The sequence below is a fragment of the Papio anubis genome, chromosome 1 (genome assembly GCF_008728515.1).
Source record: "Papio anubis isolate 15944 chromosome 1, Panubis1.0, whole genome shotgun sequence".
Classification (NCBI taxonomy): Eukaryota; Metazoa; Chordata; class Mammalia; order Primates; family Cercopithecidae; genus Papio; species Papio anubis.
Window position 1 is genome coordinate 1,060,853 of NC_044976.1, and position 19,037 is coordinate 1,079,889.

The following is a 19,037-nucleotide window of genomic DNA, read 5'->3' on the forward strand; positions in this document are numbered from 1 at the left end:
CACTTCGGGAGGCCAAGGCAGGTGGATCACCTGAGGTCAGGAGTTCCAGACCAGCCCGTCCAACATGCTGAGCCACGGTGAGCTGTGATTGCACCACTGCACTCCAGCCTGGGCAACAGAGTAAGACCCCGTCACAAAAGAAAAAAGAAACTGCCCAACAGTATTCCATGGTATCCCTTTACACTCCCACCAGCAAATACAAAATTAAAATAATTAAATACAAAATTAGCCTGGTGTGGTGGCAGGTGCCTACAATCCCAGCTACTCGGGAGGCTGAGGCAGGAGAATGGCATGAACCCAGGAGGCAGAGGTTGCAGTGAGCTGAGATCGCCACTGCACTCCAGCCTGGGGACAAGAGCGAGAATCTGTCTCAAGGAAAAAAAAAAAAAAAGTCAAAAGATTTGGAATAGCCATAAGAAAAGAGAGATATACAAGTAAGCCAATATGCATGTGAAACTCCGTGTGACATCAGCATCTTTAGGGAAATATGAATCAAGCCATAATGAGATACTACTACATACTGATTAGAATGCCTGAGATCGGCCAGGCGCGGTGGCTCACGCCTGTAATCCCAGCACTTGAAAGGAGGAGGCTGGTAGGCGGATCACAGGTCAGGAGATTGAGACCATCCCTGGCTAACACGGTGAAACCCAGATCTCTACTAAAAATAGAAAAAATTAACCAGAAGAGTGGTGGTGGAAGCCTGGGTCCCAAACTTCTCGGGAGGCTGAGGCAGGAGAATGGCGTGAACCTGGGAGCCCAGGCACGAGTGAGCAGATGCAGCCACTGCACTCCAGCCTAGGCTGACAGAGCGGGGCTCCGATCTCAAAAAAAAAAAATGCCTGAGATCAAGAGCATGGCGGTAGCACTTAAGGCTGTGGAGGGGCTGGCATCACCCGTGTTGCTGGTGGGAGTGTAAAAGGGATACTGGGAAATACTGTTGGGCAGTTTCTTGTTTCTTTTGTGACAGGGTCTCACTCTGTTGCCCAGGCTGTAGTGCAGCGACTCAATCATAGTTCACTGCAGCCTCAAACTTCTGGGCTCGAGCAATCTTCCTGCCTCAGCTTCACAAGTAGCTAAGACTACATGCATATACCACCATGCCCAGGTAATTTTTAAATTCATAGTAGAGATGGGGGGGGGGTCTCTCTTTGTTGCCCAGGCTGGTCTTGAACTCCTGGTCTCAGCCACAATTCGCCCACCTCAATCCCAAAGTGTTGGGATTACAAGCTTGAGCCACTACATCTGGCACCGAAACCAATTCTTAAATAATTTCAAAATTATCATTACACTTTGGTTATCACTTTGGGTATGTTAGGAGCTTGCTCGTGTGGAACTCTTGGTACCGAATCTTCTGTGTCCGTATGTTGGAACTAAATAATTTCACTCAAGAAACAGGCCGGGCGCAGTGGCTCCTGTCTATGATCCCAGCACTTTGGGAGGCTGAGGTGGGTGGATCCCTTGAGGTCAGGAGTTTGAGACCAGCCTGGCCAACATGGTAAAACCCCGTATCTACTAAAAATACAAAAACTAGCCAGGTATGGTGGCGGGCACCTGTAGTCCCAGCTACATGGGAGGCTGAGGCAGGAGAATTGCTTGAGCCCAGGAGGTGGAGGCTGCAGTGAGCTGAGATCATGCCACTGCATTCTAACTGTCTCAGAAAAAAAGAAACAATGTTAAAATCACAAAATCACAAACTCTTTACTTATTTTTTCTGGTGAGAATCAAATTTAATGTCTAACTTTATTTTAGTTTTTTGAGACGATTTGACTCTGTTGCCCAGGCTGGAGTGCAGTAGTGCCATCACAGCTCACTGCAGCCTCGAACTCCTGGGCTCAACCGATCCTCCTGCTTCAACCTCCCAAGGAGCTGGGACTACAGGCACGCACCACCACACCCAGCTGATTTTTGTATTTTCTGTAGAGACAGGGTTTCACCGTGTTGCCCAGGCTGGTCTCAAACTTTTGGGATCCAGTGATCCACCTGCCTTGGCCTTCTCAAGTGTTGGAATTAGAGGCGTGAGCCATTGCGCCCAGACAGTGTCTATTTTCTATTATACCTTAAATATGTGATTGGTTTTAACACCTATTAATCACATCATGCGTGTACCATGATTAATATACAAAAGAGCTAATGTCAAATGCTTACAAATCAGCGGGGCACAGTGGCTCATGCCTGTAATCCCAGCAACATGGGAGCCTGTGCTGGGAGGCTCTCTTGAAGCCAGGAGTTTGAGATCAGCCTGGGCAACACAGTAAGACCTACATCTCTAGAAAAAAAAAAAAGTGCCCAGGGGCGGCGGCTCACACCTGTAATCCCAGCACTTCGGAAGGCCAAGGCGGGTGGATCACAAGGTCAGGAGATTGAGACCATCCTAGCTAACATGGTGAAACCCCATCTCTATTAAAAATACAAAAAATTAGCCTGGTGTGGTGGCGGGCGCCTGTGGTTCCAACTACTGGGGAGGTTGAGGCAGGAGAATGGTGTGAACTCAGGAGGCGGAGCTTGCAGTGAGCTGAGATCACATCACTGCATCTTAGCAGCCTGGGCGACAGAGACAGACTCCGTCTCAAAAAAAAAAAAAAAGTAAAAAAATGTAGCCAGGCGTGGTGGTGCGTATCTGTGGTTCTACCTATTCAGTACGCTGTGGTGGGAGGATCACTTGAGCCCAAGAGGTCAAGGCTGCAGTGAGCCGTGATTGTGCCACTGCAGCCCAGCCTGGGTGACAGAGCAAGATCCTGACTCTAAAGTTGTTAAAAAAAAAAAAAAAAAAAAAAAAAAAAAAGGCCTACAAGTCAACATATCTATCATAGAGACAGACATCTTACATTGGGAATTAGCATTACTATTTCACATTGAAATGATAATTCCAGGTGAAATGTACATAAATGTTGACATTATGTATGAGATGCTAAAACTGTAAAATTGTAGAGGACTGTTTTTCATTGCTTAACTTAGCAATTGCTTCAGAATAATTCACTAAAAATATTTCAGTGCCTAGCAATGTTTCTTGGATGAATTATTAATATATCAATGCCAGAAATTTTTTAAACTTACAAAGAAATAATTGCATTTTAAAGTCCTGAGAGGCAGAATTTTAAGGCATCTTGTAAAATTCCAACCATATTTTTCCCCTTGAAGGAACTGATTAACTTGCTAGTCTTTGAATGGCAGGGTTTTCAGAAGATATTTAGAAAATGGCCAAACCTATTCAGCTCGGTGCTCATGAATTCCCTGTGGCCTCCGTGACCTCGTTTTGCTGGACACCCAGTGGGTGACAGTCTTATAGAAGGTGTCCTTGCGCACACACAGTTCCATTTCAGATGATCACACGAAACCACATACACTGAGCATCCGTTAAAGACAGCACTTCCAACAGGCAGTCACCTCTGATCTCTCCTGAGTCCTCACTAACAACAGGGGGTAGATGTACTGTTTTCAGTACATGAATCTACCAGGGCAAGGGCCAGTGGGAGAAACAGGAGCAAAGAAAAGCGGGAGGTGGAGGGATGAGGGTGGCTGTCCCTGCAGACAGAGGCGCTGGCTGACGCTCTGCAGGGGAAGCTGAGAACAAACCCGACGTTGCCACACAGCTGTGAAAGGCTCAGGAATGGGTAGCTTCAGGTGCTCCTCCGGTGGGAGCAGTGGGATCGGGAACCGAGAGACCCAGGAAAGCGCGGAAGTTCCACCGCGGTAACGTGGCTGGCCAGTGTGCCGTCATCACACTGAAAACCATCAGAAATGCTGGATAGGACTGTACTTTAATTCTCGTAAAAATGTTGAAGAACAAACCAGGTGAGCTGGCTCACACCTATAATCCTAGCACTTTGGGAAGCCGAAGCGGGTGGATCACTTAAGGTTTGAGACCAGCCTGGCCAACATAGTGAAACCCCATCTCTACTGAAAATACAAAAATTAGCCAGGCGTGATGGCGTGTCCCTGTAACCCCAGCTACTTAGGAGGCTGAGGCAGGAGAATCATTTGAACCCGGGAGGTAGAGGTTGCAGTGAGCTGAAATCATGCCACTGCACTCCAGCCTGGGCAACAGAATGAGACTCAGTCTCAAAAAAAAAAAAAAAAAAAGTTGAAGAACGAACAAAATAAGAAACTTTCAGGTTAAAACCTAAGTAAAGGTAAAAATATAGATTAAATAACCAAGCTAAAGGGAAGTATATTATCAAATTGCATTAAAAACCAAGAACAGGCTGGGCACGGTGGCTCATGCCTGTAATCCCAGCACTTTGGGAGGCTGAAGCGGGCGGATCACGAGGTCAGGAGATCGAGACCATCCTGGCTAACATGGTAAAACCTCATCTCTACTAAAAATACAAAAAATTAGCCGGGCGTGGTAGCGGGTGCCTGTAGTCCCAGCTACTCAGGAGGCTAAGGCAGGAGAATGGTGTGAACCCAGGAGGCAGAGCTTGCAGCGAGCCGAGATCGCGCCACTGCACTCCAGCCTCGGGGATAGAGTGAGACTCCGTCTCAAACAAACAAACTAACTAACTAACTAAACAACAACAACAACAAAACCAAGAACCACAAAAACAAATCAAACTAACTTTTTTTGTTTTTGTTTTTGTTTTTTGAGGCAGAGTCTCACTCTGTCACCCAGGCTGGAGGTCAGAGGTGTGATCTTGGCTCACTGCAACCTCCGCCTCCTGGGTTCAAGCAATTCTTGTGCCTCAGCCTCCTGGGCAGCTGGGATTACCGGCACGGGCCACCACGCTCAGCTAATTTTTGTATTTTTGGTAGAGACGGAGTTTCATCATGTTGGCCAGGCTGGTTTCAAACTCCTGACCTCGGATGATCCGCCCACCTCAGCCTTCCAAAGTGCTGGGATTACAGGTGCGAACTACTGCACCTGGCCAATCTCTACAATTTAAAAGAGACATCCAGGCCGGGCATAGTGGCTCACTCCTGTAGTCCCAGCACTTTGGGAGGCCGATGCAGGAGGATCACGAGGTCAGGAGATCGAGACCATCCTGGCTAACACGGTGAAACCCCGTCTCTACTAAAAATACAAAAAATTAGCCGGGCGAGGTGGCGGGCGCCTGTAGTCCCAGCTACTCGGGAGGCTGGGGCAGGAGAATGGCGTGAACCCGGGAGGCGGAGCTTGCAGTGAGCCGAGATTGTGCCACTGCACTCCAGCCTGGGCCACAGAGCAAGACTCCGTCTCAAAAAATAAAAAAATAAAAAAATAAAAAAGAGAGAGACAGACATCTAAAACACAAGCTTAAGAAGCATTGCATTTTAAAAGTCAGAAAGAAATGCAGGTACCATAAATAGGAAGTTACTGGAGTTGTCTAGAAACAGACAAAAAACTTAGGCAAAAAGCAGGAACAGCAGTGGGGACACATTCTAACCACATGTTCGATTCACCAGGAAGACTCAGCAGCTTCAAATCTGCATTTAATGTTGATTGATCAGATTATTCATTGATCAAATTATTCATTATGGGTGCTACTTTAAACATATGAAAAATTAGAGAAAAAATCAAATTAAGCATGTGATCTCATGTGGGTGTCTAAGTGGACTGGCAATAACAGAAAGAAGGGCTCCTGAAATATGGCGGGTCACGGTGGCTCCACGCCTGTAATCCCAACACTTTTGGAGCCAAAGTAGTTGGATCACTTGAGGGTCAGTTGAGACCAGCCTGACCAACATGGTGAAACCCGGCTCTACTAAAATACAAAATTAGCCGGGTGTGGTGGGGACATCTATGTAATCCCAGCTATTCAGCGAGCTGAGAAGCAGGAAAGAGATTGCTGAAACTACTCAGGATGGAGGTTGCAGTGAGCCAAAGACTCAATACCACTATACTCCAACTGGGCAACAGAGCAGACTTGCCTCAAAAAAAAAAAAAAAAAAAAAGAGAAAGAAAGAAAAAAATAAATAAAAGGCATAAGGAATGGAAGGGAAAAATGGGTCATTATTTCAGATAAAATGACTGTATACATAGAAAATCAAACAAATATACAGATAAGTTGTTAATTAAAACAACAATGTGTTGCTAGGTGCAACTTCAATAATAAAAAACCAGAGGTATATTTCTATTTATCAGAAGAAATAATGAGAAAATAAGATTTAGAAAAGCTACCATTTACAATTACATAAAAACCATGATGCTCAAGAATAAATACAACAAAAGACACACAGACCTCCACAGAGAAAATGAGAACCTCTCAGACAACATTAAAGAATGGACATAAAATCATCGGTCAATGACCCGTTTCTTCAACAAATAAATGGCCCTGGGGGAAGATAAGGAAGGGGGTCTTTAAGTCAAAAAAGAGCCTCGAGAGACAAGTTGGCCACATGCAACCTGGGGATCTTGTTAGAATCTCCCATTCAAACAAATAGCTGTGAAAGACATTTGCGGACAATTCCTGAAAGCGAGCACAAACTGGCGTGGTTTCCATTAAGAGTGACCAATGTGGGCCGGGTGTGGTGGGCTCACACCTACTCAGAGCATCCCAGCACTTTGGGAGGCCGAGAAGTGAACCCAGATCACTTAGGAGGTCAGGGTTTGAGACCATGCAACATGGTGAAACTGTCTGTGTGAACAGGACAGGTAGTGGCATTGCAGGAGCTGGTGGAGGGATAAGCAGGTCTGGTGAGAATCCAACGCCATTACTCCAGCCTGGGTGACAGAGCCGGGCACCGTCTCAAAAAACCAAAAGCGGCGGGCGCTGGTGAGCTCAAGCCTGTAATCCAGCACCTTTGGGAGGCAGGCGGAGTGAGGATCCACTGAGGTCAGGATGGAGACCATCCCGCAGCTGCTTGGTGAAACCCGTCTCTACTAAAAGAAATACAAAAAACTAGCTGAAGCGCGGTGGCAGCCTGTAGTCAGCTACTTTCGGGGAGGCTGAGGCAGGAGAATGGCGTAAACCGGGCCCGAGGAGCTTGCAGTGAGCTGAGATCCGGCACTGCACTCCAGCCCTGGGGCTGACAGGCGAGACTCCGTCTCAAAAAACAAAACAAAAACAAAAAACAAAAAACAAAGAACTTATTAATTGTATTGGGGTTGATGATTTTGTGGTTATGCTAAAAACAAGTTTCCATCTGTCAGAGGCATCTACAAAGGTTTTTCCAGGAGAAATGATATCACGCCTGGGATTTTCTTTGAAACACTGGTCAGAACTACAAGTAGGGAGGGGTACTGGGAGAGGAGGCAGCTGTGAGGCTGACACCTGGGGCTTTTTTGACTTTGCAATTTTCCATAATAAAGGTTTTTTCTAAAAGAAAGTATAAATAAATAGACTGGGTGTGGTGGCTCACGCCTGTAATCCCAGCACTTTCGGAGGCGGAGGTGATTGGGTGGATCATGAGGTCAGGAGATCAAGACCATCCTGGCCAACACGGTGAAACCCCATCTCTACTAAAAATACAAAAACAAAATGAGCCGGGTGTGGTGGCGGGCGCCTGTAGTCCCAGCTACTTGGGAGGCTGAGGCAGGAGGATCGCTTGAACCGGAGTGAGGCTTGCAGTGAGCGAGATCGTGCCACTGCACTCCACCCTGGGTGACATAGCAAGACTCCATCTCAAAAAAATAAATAAAAATAAATAAATAAATAAACAAACAGCTGCATGTTCAAGCACTAGAAACCCAATGTTGTCAGGAAGTCAGTCCTTTCCAAAGTGCTCTGCAGATTCCCTAAAACCCCCATCCAAATCCCAACAGAAATGTGTGTGTGTGTCTGCATGCCAGAGAGATACTCATCTGGTGAACTGTAAAATATATATGGAAGAACAATGGAACCATAGTTCTGAAGGGGGAAGGGTTGCCCCATTAGATATCAAGATTGATTCTAAAGCTGTAAAATTAAGACAGTAGAGTGCTTTGACCAAGACAAACAGACCAAAGGAACAGATCAGAGAGGCCAGAAATCGGCCCTCAAGTACTAGCGCTATGCAGGATGGAAGCAGGGTTGCTGAGCAGCCGCCATGGAATGGACGTCCTTGTCGGCACCCACCTGAAGATCGATCCCACGTGGATTAGAGACTCGTTTGGGAAAAATCAAATTTCTGCTACAGTGTGTGTGTTAGCGAGGAGTCAATGGGGGGTAGGAATGGAGCCTTGTTACCTCAGAATTTCTTAAATAAGACACTAAAAACATTAGGCACAAAGGGAAAAGTTGGTAGGTTGCCCATTTCTTTTTTTTTTTTTGAGACGGAGTGCAGCTGTGTCGCCCAGGCTGGAGTGCAGTGGCGAGATCAGCTCATTGCAAAAACTCTCCGCCTCCCAGGGGCCTGGCCATTCTGCCTGCGACGCCGAGCTAACTGGGACTGGCGCCACCACCGAGCAATTTTGTATTTTTAGTAGAACCCGGAGTTTCACCGTGTTGCTCAGGAATGGTCTCACTCTGTCTCGTGACCCGCCCGTCTCGACCTCCCAAAGTGGGATTACAAACTTGACCACCAGCATGGCTCCCCTTACATTTCAATTAAAACTGTCACGGGGCGGAAGAGTGACCTTAGCCACCAATCCCAGCACTTTGGGAGGCGAGATGAAGATCCTGCAGGGTCAGGGTGGGGGCCATCCTGGCTAACACGGTGAAACCCCGTCTCCCACTAAAAATACAAAAAAACTAGCGAGGTGAGTGGCCGAGCCTGTAGTCCCAGCTGCTGGGAGGCTGGGGGGCAGGGGAGAATGGCGTGAGCGTGGGAGGCCGGAGGCTTGCAGTGAGCTGAGATCGGCCACGCACTCCAGCTGGGCGTGGCGAGACTCCATCTCCAAAAAAACAAAACAAAACGCTTTCATTCCAAGCCAGGGCAGTGGTTCCACACCTGTAATCCCAGCACTTTGGGAGGCGAGGTAGGTGGGTCGCCCCTGGGTCAGGTCAAGTAAGTCAGTGGACAAGGTAGAGACTCCCTTGAACCTGGGAGGCCCGAGGAGGTTGCAGTGAGCCAAGATTGTGCCACTGCACTCCAGCTCAGGCGTGAGGCAGGCTCTATCTCAAACAAACAAACAAACAAAACCAAATCTTTTGTTCAGATGACATCCTAAAGGGAGAAAGTTAAAGAAAACCTACAAAGTAGATGACAATCACAGCATAGCAGAGGGTTTACTGTCAAGACCACGTAAGGAATATCCGACGAATGAGTGAGAGACAGCCCCATACAAAATGGGCAAAGACTTCAACAGGCACTTCACAGTCCTAGTCAAAGGGCGTGCCGTGTCCCCTGCATGCTCACACGGGTTGGAGGATCAGGACTGATGGGTTTTTTTGGGGAAGAGGCTCAGACTGCCTACGGCACCCTCTAGCTCAGCATTCCGGCTCCCAGAACACCCTACAGAAAATCCCACCCGTTGTCTTGGCTTCCTGGGGTCACCGCCAACAAAGTACCACAACCTGGGTGGCTTCGACAGCAGAAGTTATCTCCACGGTACTAGAAGCCATAAGTCTAAAACCCGAGGTTGCTGGCAGGGCCATGCTCCCTCTGAAGGCACGAGGAAGGGGGCCTGTTCAGGCCTGTCTTGTAGCTTCTGATTAGTTCTGTGGCTTGTAACCCAAAATTCCAATCTTCATAGGACATTCTCTCTGTGTGCATGTCTATGTCAAATTTCTCCTTTTTTTTTTTTTTTTTTTTGAAGCGGAGTCTTGCTCTGTCGCCCAGGCTGGAAGTGCAGTGGCTGGTCTCGGCTCACTGCAAGCTCCACCTCCCGGGTTCCAGCCATTCTCCGCCTCAGCCTCAGTAGCTGGGACTGAAGCCGCCACCAGCCCGGCTGGTTTTGTATTTTTTAGTAGAGATGGGGTTTCACATTAGCCAGGATGTCTCGATCTCGAGCCACCGTGATCCACGGCCTCCCAAAGTCACTAGTCCAGGCTCACAGCCCGGCTCATTCTCCTTTTATAAGGACACGGTCATACTGGATGAGGTGCTCACCCTATTCTAGTATGTCCTCCTCTTAACTACCCACAGGCATCACCGTAGAGTCCAAGTAGGTCATATTCTCAGGTCCCTGAGGCTTAGGGGCAGCCTGAGTGGCCATGGTGCCACTGTGTGATGAATCTCTCACACAACCCCGAGAGAAAAGACAGAGCACGCCTGATGCTCTTCCTCTACACTTCACTGTCACAGTGGGTTCCTGGTGGGCCAGGGTGCAGCAGGATCCACAGTGGCCAGGCTGGGCTGTTGGAGCCTGACTGGGTGAGGGAGGGGTGCCAGTGTCTGACTGAGGCTCAGAGCTGTATCACGGGCACCTGGCTGGGTGAGGAGGGTGCTGGTGTGTGTGCGATGAGGGCTCAGAGCTGTATGCGGGCACCTGGCTGGGTGAGGAGGGTGCTGGTGTGTATGACCGAGGCTCAGAGCTGTATGCGGGCACCTGGCTGGGTGAGGAGGGTGCCGGTATGTGTGGCTGCAGCTCAGAGCTGTATGCGGGCGCCTGGCCGGGTGAGGAGGGTGGGGGTGTGTGCGGCTGAGGCTCAGAGCTGGATGGCAGAGCCTGAGAGGGAAGAGGGCAGCCCCAGGTGTGGTCCAGCAGAGTGTATCAGAGCCCAGGCAGGGGAGGAAGGTGTCCACCGTGACAGCCTCCTAGGCCAAGCCTGGGAGTGATAACATATTTGCATAGCTTCCGAGTACCTCCAACAAAATGCTTGTTAATTACGAAGGAAAAAAATACTTCCCAGTGGAGATGCTGGCAGATACCACCTTGATGAAGAGCTCAAAGTGAACATCACCAGTAACGTGACAGCGTGACCACTGTGAGTCACTGACTGGATGGAACGAACAGGCTATGGCGTTACCTCTGTGACTTTCCGAGACACACAGTGGGAATCTAATCACCAGGACACAGCAGAGAAACCAAATGGAGGGACTTTCTACAAAGTAATTGGCCCATGACCTTCAAAGGTGTCAGGGTCATGACAGCCAAAGCAAGGCCAAGGAATGTTCTGGACCGAAGGGGAATAAAGAGGTATGGTGAGAATTCAGTGTAAAGTGATTCCAGGCTGGATCCTTCCACGTTGGGGGCCTGATGCAATTAACTGGCAAAGCATGTTTGACAGACTGTGGGGTAAACACAGCAACAGGCCTGTGTCCTCCTGTGTGGCTGTGTTGGAGAATGTCCTTGTTTGTGGAAAAATACACTCGACAAGGGTGGGGGGCGACAGAGCACCATGAAGGCAACTTACTCTCAAACACTTCACGACAAGTTTTTTTGTGCTGAGCTTACAACTTTTATACAAGTTTGGGATTGTTTCAAAAAATTTTAAAGAATATATGTGGTATTACATAAAGTTTATATGTATTATTAAACTTATATAAAAGTATATGTGGGATTACATAAACCTTATATATATATAATATATAACTTTATATAATACAAAGTTTATATAATACCACATATATTCTTTAAAATTTTATATAAATAAATTTATATAAAGTTTAAAATAAGTGAAAGTTAATGGGGCATGGTGGCTGGTCGCCTGTAATCCCAGCACTTTGGGAGGCGGAGGCGGCTGGATCACTTGAGATCAGGAGTTCAAGACCAGCCTGGCCAACATGCAGAAACCCCGTCTCTACTAAAAATACAAAAATTAGCCGGGCATGGTGGCAGGCGCTTATAAGCCCTCAGGAGGCTGAGGCAGGAGAATCGCTTGAACCCAGGAGGTGGAGGTTGCAGTGAGCCAAGATCGCCCCACTATACTCCAACCTGGGCAACACAGTGAGACTCTGTCTCAAAAAAAAAAATTTAAAGAATATATGTAGTATTATATAAAGTTTAGTATATATTATTAAACTTACATAAAATTATATGTGGTTTTATGTATAGTTTATATATATTTTATATATAGTTTATATAGTATATTTATATTATATATTTATATAATACCACATACATTCTTTAAAATTTTATATAAGTTTATATAAAGTTTAAAATAAGTGAAAGTTAACTATATTTTTTAGGGACGCATGCATAGTTAAGTAAAACTAAAGAAAATTATATATTATCTTTAAAATTTTATATATATATAAAGTTTATATAGTTTAAAATAAGTGAAAGTTAACTATATTGTTTAGGGACGCATGCATAGGTAAGTAAAACTGAAGAAAAAGTCAGACATGGTCAAGAAGAGCGGGTCTGTGAACGGCAAGGGGGAGTGACTTTGGGGTGCTGATGTTCTATTTCTTAACTTGGGTAGTAGCTACTGATGTTCGCTTTATAACCAATCTCTAAGTTGAACATGCGCATTTATGCATCATCTTTACCCAGAGAATCGCTGTCAATTTCTTTCGAACTGTGGGCCCCAGAGCAGGCCTGCTGACTACCTCAATACTTGGCTTATGCAGACAAAAGGAGTATTCCTTTAGTAGTAACAAAATACTAGAGGCAAATCAGCTTCCAAAACCAGGTTATACATACTAAAACCAAACGCCTTTGGGGCTATAGACCATGCTCTCCTTTTTAGCTAGGCAGACACTCATGAGTCTTAACTTTTTACCAGACAGGCTGGCCCTTGATTTTTGTTTAATGTTTTTGTAAATGTGTTATAATAATACATTATTATAACATCTGCTGCAAAGTCAGGTGCGGGCCCCTCAATCGAGGCTGTGCCAGCGTCGGGGTTCCCTGAAACGAACCAGGGACTAGAAGTATTAACAGTCATTTCTGTGGCACAGCTTTCAGGGAAAGGCGTTTAATATGGGACGGAGTTCTGCCTGGGGGGCGGGGGTCAAACGCTTCCAGCTCAGCCCCAGGGTCAAACGCATCCGCCCCGACACCCACCTCTGGCTGGCCTGGGTCCCAGGTTCTCGGGGTCCGGGGGCACAGAAGCCCCGGGCTGCTCCGGGAGGCGGCGGTCCTTGGCGAAGGCCGTCCGCGGCGCCAGCGGCGTGGTTTGGAGCGGGGAGCTCCATGGCAACGGAAGACTCCATCGTGGCCGGTGGGGGAGCCTCGCCCGTGCTGCTTCCCCGACTGGAGCGGGTGGCTTGGTCCGACCCACCACCCACCGCGCGGCGCGGGGCGGGGCTGGGCCTGCTCTCCCGGCAGGAGCGGGGCGGTCGCGGGCCCCGAGGCACGGCTGAAGGGGCAGGCTACAGGCCGCGGGTGGGGGGACGTCTCCGGGGTCCCAGACGTCCAGGCCTGGCCCAGGGCCGAGCCTTGGAGGTGACAGACAGGCTTGGGGGGCCTGGAGGAGCTCAGCACGGGCGCGGGGGCTCAGAGGACCGGGGCAGGTGCACGATGGTTTGAAGTCATTGTCAACCTAAAAAACTAGGAGGTTTCCCGTGAAAATGGGTATTTTTCTCTTCTCTTGAAAATGGAAGATCGGGCCGGGCAGGGTGGCTCACGCCTGTAATCCCAGCACTTTAGAAGGCCGAGGTAGACGGATCACTTGAGGTCAGGAGTTCGAGACCAGCCTGGCCAACATGGTGAAACCCCATCGCCTGTCTTTAAAAATTGGCCAGGCGTGGTGTAGCTGCCTGTAATCCCAGCTACTCAGGAGGCTGAGGCAGGAGAATCGCTTGAATCCAGGAGGAGGAGGTTGCAGTGAGCCAAGATCACACCACTGCACTCCAGCCTGGATGACAGAATGAGACTCCAGCTCAAAAAAACTGGATTTTATGTTCCAGCAAGGCTCCAATTGAAAAATTGTAGCCCGAGGCGGTCAGCTCCGCCTGTAATCCCAGCACTTTGGGAGGCGAGGCGGGCGGATCCGAGGAGTCCCAGGAGGTCCCGAGACCATCCTGTGGCTATGGGGTGAAACCCGTCTCACCACTAAAATACAAAGAGAAAACTAGCTGGGAAGTGGTGTGAGCCTGTAGTCTCAACTACTTTCGGGGAGGCTGAGGCAGGAGAATGGTGATGAATCAGGAGGTGGAGCTTGCAGTGAGCGGTCAGCACCCACTGCACTCCAGCCTGGGTGACAGAGTGAGAGACTCGATCTCAAAAAAAAAAGAAAAAAGAAAAATTGTAAAAGTAAATAGCAAAGTCCCAGTGAGCTATGATGGTGCCATCACCCTCTGACCGGAGCGAAATCAAGACCCTGTTTCAAAATCAAAAGCAGCAAAAACCCGGCTGGGTATGGTGGCTCATGCTAAGTTGGGCAGATCTCTTGAGGTCAGGAGTTCGAGACTATCCTGACCAACGTGGTGAAACCCTGTCTCTACTAAAAATACAAAAATTAGCCGGGTGTGGTGGCGCACACCTGCAGTCCCAGCTACTCCGGAGGCTGAGGCAGGAGAATCGTTTGAACCTGGGAGTTGGAGGTTGCAGTGAGTCGAGACTGTGCCACTGCACTCCAGCCTAAGCGACAGAGCGAGACTCTGTCTCAAGACAAACAAACAAACAAAAAACAAAATGAAAGATGGGCCCAACATGCCAAGCCCGTTCCGACATTCCCCACTGCCTTCCCCACAGTCCCCACCCCCTGCTGCCCAGGCCGTCTCCATCCTGTTACACCGGAGGCTCTTCTCGCACAGTTGGCCCGTGGGGGCCATTTGCAATGGAGATGTGGGAGTGTGAGGAAAGGGAGTGGTCTCTTTCACTGGGCCACTCTATGCCAAGAACTGGGCTCACGAGTGAATTGGACGCGCCCCCTACCCCAGCAGTCTTTCAGCCCTCCATGCGTAGGACTGGCAGGGAGGCCTGCTCGTGATGCCACAGTGAGGCCTGGGAGGTCCTTTGGTTTTTTCCGGGACCATAACCTGATCCATCAGAGGCAAGACACCTTGCAGAATGCCCAGCACCCATGAGAATGGCTGTGGAAAGTAGCTGGGTGACGCCACACCACCGCTGCACTCATCCTCCTTCCGCGGTGCCAGATCGCTTTCCTTCTCAGAATCTGAGGAATAGAACCAAGCCACCATTACCAGCCCAGGTTCACTTTTATAAGAGAGATTATACTTCTTCCTGACTCTGTGGAAATGATAGGGCTTCTTCCTTATCAGCTTTGCCTCCCTGGACCTTTCCCAGTGAACTGTTAATATACTTTCCAGGAAAGGGCTGGGCGTGGTGGCTCACGCCTATAATCCCAGCACTTTGGGAGGCCAAGGCAGGTGGATCACCTGAGGTCAGGAGTTCGAGACGAGCCTGGCCAATATGGTGAAACCCCTGTTTACTAAAATACAAAAATTAGCTGGGCGTGGTGGCGCATGCTTGGAATCCCAGCTACTCAGGAGACTGAGGCAAGAGAATCGCTTGAACCCAGGAAGCAGAGGTTGCAGTGAGCCGAGATCACACTACTGCACTCCAGCCTGGGCAACAGAGCGAGACTCCAACTCTCTCTCCCTCTCTCTCTCTCTTTCTATATATATATATATATATATATATATATACACACACACACACACACACACACACACACACACACACACATACTGTCTAGGAAAGAAGGAAAGGACAGTGACAGCCTGAGAACAGCCTCGTGTCCATGGAACTGGTTGGTTAAGGAAGCTGTGGAACAGCTACACGATGGAGGTCAGCTGTAAAGAAGGTCAGCTGTAAAGAAGGTCAGCTGTAAAGAAGGCATAAGGACCATTTATTTCTATGTTCTGCTGTGGAGTGACTCCAGAATACATTGTTAAGTAAAAAAAAATCAAGCCAGGCATGGTGGCTTGAGCCTGCAGTCCCAGCTACTTGGGAAGCTGAGGCAGGATGGATTGCTCGAGCCCAGGAGTCTGAGGCTGCAGTGAACTCTGATTGTAGCACTGCACTCCAACCTTGGCAACATAGTGAAACCCCATCTCAAAAAAAAAAAAAAAAAAATTCAGGCCAGGCGTAGCAGCTCAAGCTTCTAATCCCAGCACTTTGGGGGGCAAACAGGGAGGATTGCTTGAGTCCAGGAGTTTGAGACCAGCCTGGGCAACATGGTAAAACCCAGATGCTAAAAAAATACAAAAAAAACAATTAGCTGGCCATGGTGGCACACACCTGTAGTCCCAGCTACTCAGGAGGCTGAGGTGGGAGGACCTCTTGAGCCCGGGAGGTTGATGCTGCCCTGAGCTGTGATTGTGCTACTGCCCTCCAGCTTGGGTGACAAAGTGAGATCCTGTCTCAAAAAAATAAAAAAAATCAAGATGAAGAAAAGTGTGTATAGTATTTATGTAAGAAGGAGCAGGGGCAATAAGAATATATATGTGTATTTTTTGACATTAAAAAGGTTACTATCTGGGCAGAAGGGCACAGGAATAGAAAGCAGATCTCTTTAAATGTGCTTACATTCAGCTATAGAACTGTGTAATTAGAAAACCAAAAATAAATCAAAATAGAAAAGCATCTAAAAACTGGAGACAGAATGAAACAAATGAACTTAATTGTATGGCATGTGGGGGGTTTAGCCATACAAAAAAGGATAATTTTGAGTGACTTTTTATTTTTATTTTTAGACAGAGTCTCGCTGTGTCACCCAGGCTGAAGTGCAATGGAGTGATCTTGGCTCACTGCAACTTCCGCCTCTTGGATTCAAGCAATTCTCCTGCCTCAGCCTCCCAAGTAGCTGAGATTACAGGCATGCGCCTCAATGCCTGGCTAGTTTTTTTGTATTTTTAGTAGAGCGGGGGTTTCACCATGTTGGCCAGGCTGGTCTCAAACTCCTGAGCTCAAGTGATCTGCCTGCCTTGGCCTCACGAAGTGACTTTTCTTTTTTCAAAGAGACAACGTCTTGCTCTGTTCCCCAGGCTGGAGTGCAGCGGCTCCATCATGGCTCACCACAGCCTCGACCTCCTGGGCTCAAGCCATCCTACCACCTCAGCTTCCCAAGCAGCTGGGACTACACGTGTGCACCACCATACCCAGATAATTCATTTTTATTTTATTTTATTTTATTTTTGAGACAGAGTCTCGCTCTGTTGCCCAGGCTGGAGTGCAGTGGCGCGATCTCGGCTCACAGCAAGCTCCGCCTCCCGGGTTCACGCCATTCTCCTGCCTCAGCCTCCCGAGTAGCTGGTCATTTTCATTTTTATTTTTGCAGTGATGAAGTCTCACTATCTTTTCCAGGCTGGTGTAGAACTCCTGGCCTCAAGCAATCCTCCTGCCTTGGCCGCCCAAAGTGCTGGGATTCCACACAGGTATGAGCCACAACATCCAGCTTTCAAGTGACTTTAAAACCCAACCATTTGGCCAGGTGCGGTGGCTCATGCCTGTAATCCCAGCACTTTGGGAGGCTGAGGCAGGTGGATCACCAGGTCAGGAGATCAAGACCATCCTGGCTAACACGGTGAAACCCTGTCTCTACTAAAAATACAAAAAAATTAGCCAGGCATGGCGGTGTGTGCCTGTAGTCCCAGCTGCTGGGCAGGTTGAGGCAGGAGAATGGCGTAAACCCGGGAGGCAGAGCTTGCAATGAGCCGAGATCATGCCACTGCACTCTAGCCTGGGCAACAGAGCAAGACTCTATCTCAAAAACAAAAAACAAAAAACAAAAAACCCAACCGTTTGACTATGTATACCTAGTACACTATATCCCGATGACAAAAGAATTGTGAAGAAAAGTAGTTTGTAGTAATCCTGATTACAGTAATATTATTGATATTGCTGTTCTGAAATAATTCTGTAAGGAGATAAAACAAATAAGTAGACTGAACACAGTGACTTGTACCTGTCATCCCAGCACTTTGGGAGGTTGAGGCAGGCAGATGACAAGGTCAGGAGATCGAGACCATCCTGGACAACATGGTGAAATCCTGTCTCTATTAAAAATACAAAAATTAGCTGGGTGTGGTGGTACGCACCTATATTCCCAGCTACATAGGAAGCTGAGGCAGGAGAATCGCTTGAACCCGAGAGGAGGAGGTTGCAGTGAGCTGAGATCGTACCACCGCACTCCAGCCTGATGACCGAGAGAGACTCCGTCTAAAACAACAAAAAAAATTAGCTGGGTGTAGTGGCATGTGCCTGTAGTCCCAGCTACTCCAGAGGCTGAGGCAGGAGGGTCACTTGAACGCAGGAGGTCAAGGCTGCAGTGAGCTGTGATACTCCACTGCATTCCAGCCTGAGCAACAGAGCGAGACCCTGCCTCTAAAAATAAAATAAAATAAAATATCCTCATTGGCCACCTTTGGAGGGTGCTAGGACACTAAGTTACCATTCTGAAATGTTGTGGCAGCCATGTAGGGGCGCCACTTCCATCTTCACTGGAGCATGGATTTGCATTTAGCTGTGAGGTGTGCAGGTAGCCTCCAGCCTTCAGCCCTGCCGCAGGGACGCACGGAAGCGTTTGAGCAGAGCACACTCTCCGGGCGGCCCCTGGCCCATGACTGAGCACGCAGGGCACTGGGCAGCCCTGGCCCCCAACACAGGACTCCTGGTGGACGCTGAGCACTCTCTGCTGCAGAGCCCTGTAGTGCCCCTCCGCTGGGGTGGCCAAAATGTTGAGAGATTTGCATCGCAGTCAAGCTCTCCCAGCCCGATTCTGTTTCCTCCCGATTTTCTTTCACAGACATAGGACGGGTATTGTGGCCTGAAGGCTTTCTCAGCCCAGCTCCCCAACTCTGCCTTGATTTTTCATGGGTGTGAGCTCCCAAAAAGTCTTTTGCATTCCTGATTTCATTGCATGGTCTGCTTACTAGAGGGCACAAAGGGGCACAGGCGGTGCCAGGAATGGTCTGAGAAGGCAGATGGCACTGTGGATCTGGAGCTGGATCACTTACTGCCCAGCTGGCAACAGGATCCCATCCTGGGTGGCACACGGATGCCCTGCACGAGGTAGAGGTCTCCCTGTAGAGCCCTGGGAGGACGGTGGCTGGTGCAGTGGTTCAGGCATTTGAGAACGATGTGTGCTCGGGAGGGTGCCGGGGGTGGTTACAAGAACAGTAAGACGGTCCAGCCAATATTAAGAATGGGACAGTGGGCCGGGCACAGTGGCTCACGCCTGGAATCCCAGCACTTTGGGAGGCTGAGGCAGGCGGATCACGAGGTCAGGAGATCAATACCATCCTGGCTAACACGGGGAAACCCCATCTCTACTAAAAATGCAAAAACTTAGCCGGGTGTGGTGGCGGGCGCCTGTAGTCGCAGCTACTCGGGAGGCTGAGGCAGGAGAATAGCGTGAACCCTGGAGGTGGAGCTTGCAGTGAGCCGAGATCGCGCCACTGCA

At 48.7% G+C, this 19,037-nt stretch overlaps 1 protein-coding gene across 4 annotated transcripts in view; it reads right to left on the reverse strand.

The window, feature by feature from the left end:
* The window catches only part of CFAP74 (cilia and flagella associated protein 74), a 77,847-nt gene extending 64,940 nt beyond the window's left edge, over positions 1-12,907 (reverse strand). The window contains exon 1 of one of the 4 annotated variants that reach the window (XM_009212431.4): positions 12,731-12,907. The gene's annotated coding sequence lies outside the window, so the exon portion shown is untranslated. The remainder of the gene's footprint in view (positions 1-12,730) is intronic. The other 3 variants (XM_009212504.4, XM_009212386.4, XM_003890986.5) reach the window with 3 other exon arrangements.
* Positions 12,908-19,037: the final 6,130 nt, after the last annotated feature.